Consider the following 1435-nt stretch of genomic DNA (forward strand, 5'->3'; position numbering starts at 1 on the left):
TCTGTGTGAAACCGCCAAAAATTAACAAAATTATTCAAATGTTATTTATTTCAGAGGAGTGTAGCTTAATTTTAATCATGCAACAGTGCTTGACGTTGTTCAAATATTTACATTTCGTCTCTGATGTCTAAACAACTTTATTTTGGTCAATAAACATTGTTCTGTCTTTTCAATTAAGATGTAAATTGAGCAGAGGCCCGAGTAAATAAACACATGAAAGAGCCAGTAGTCGGATGCCTTCAGACACTGCTCAGAATTCATTTGCGTAGTAGAGGGGTACACTTCTATTCCCATGAATCTCAGTATCCAAACAAATTCTTCCCATTAGCCTTAATTATAAACACATCTCGTCCTGAACACCATCTGAACTGTGCCAGACTGTAGGCACCTCTTCGTCAGAGGCTTCCAGGCTCATTCTTTCTGTGATGGAAGGAAAGCATATTTGTTTTAGCAGGCAATGTTCCATGATGCCACATTGTACCATGTGACATGGGTTCAAGATGTAGACACACAGTCTTAAAACTGTCATTTTTTGTTATGTCCGGCATACTAATGTACAACTTGACCAGAGAAACTGTTTGTTTGAACTATATTATATAGCAGTGCGAGAGTATACAGAGTGTATGGTAGACAGTTTGCAACTATAGATGTTATACTAAATTAGCTGAAACATTCAGCAATTACTTCAGTTTTATTTTTACAAATATAAATGAAATGAAATTAAAAGCCACTTAGCCATTTTAGTACTGCAAAATGTAATCTTTATTTCAGTCTACATATTGAATTGATTTATTTATTTCATATGGTACAACATATTGTATTGTACCTAAACTTTTTTTTATTTAGTTGTCGATTGTTTTATTATTTCATTAAATTCAATTAATTTATGAATTATTCAGAAAAAAATATTAAATAAAAATAAATACATTATAAATAACAGTAAATAAATAATAATAAATTATAATTAAATATACAAATAATCTACAAATTATTCTCATATTCCTTTTAAATAGGATTTATGTATTTGAATTACATATATTTACATTTCCTTCCATTTGGATTACAATGATGCATATTTTTCAGTCATACGTAAATGAAACAAACTTATGAATGTGTTTTAAATACACAATAAACAGGTTTATTTGTAGCCATATAGTTTCAAAAATCCCATTTGTTTCAGTCTCATACATTTTAACTAATTGAATATTGCTTGCTCCACAGCTAGCTATATTTTATGTTCATACTTTTTACCTGAATAAACTAAATTGTCTTCACAATTAGATTTATTTTAATATAGGAATTTTGAATAGATTTTTTTATTAAATCAAATAAATTAAAATAGTTAATAATAATCTATGCCATTTTTTTAACAGAAGTTTTACCTTAAAATGCAGCACATTAAAGGGGTCATATGATGCGATTTCAAGTTTTCCTT

At 28.8% G+C, this 1435-nt stretch overlaps 1 pseudogene; it reads left to right on the forward strand.

Annotated features, from left to right (window-relative positions):
* Window positions 1-1435, forward strand: part of LOC107577598 (G-protein coupled receptor 20-like) — a 7749-nt pseudogene that overhangs the window by 626 nt on the left and 5688 nt on the right.

This window comes from Sinocyclocheilus grahami, unplaced genomic scaffold (genome assembly GCF_001515645.1).
Source record: "Sinocyclocheilus grahami isolate Dianchi unplaced genomic scaffold, SAMN03320097.WGS_v1.1 scaffold6534.1, whole genome shotgun sequence".
Lineage (NCBI taxonomy): Eukaryota > Metazoa > Chordata > Actinopteri > Cypriniformes > Cyprinidae > Sinocyclocheilus > Sinocyclocheilus grahami.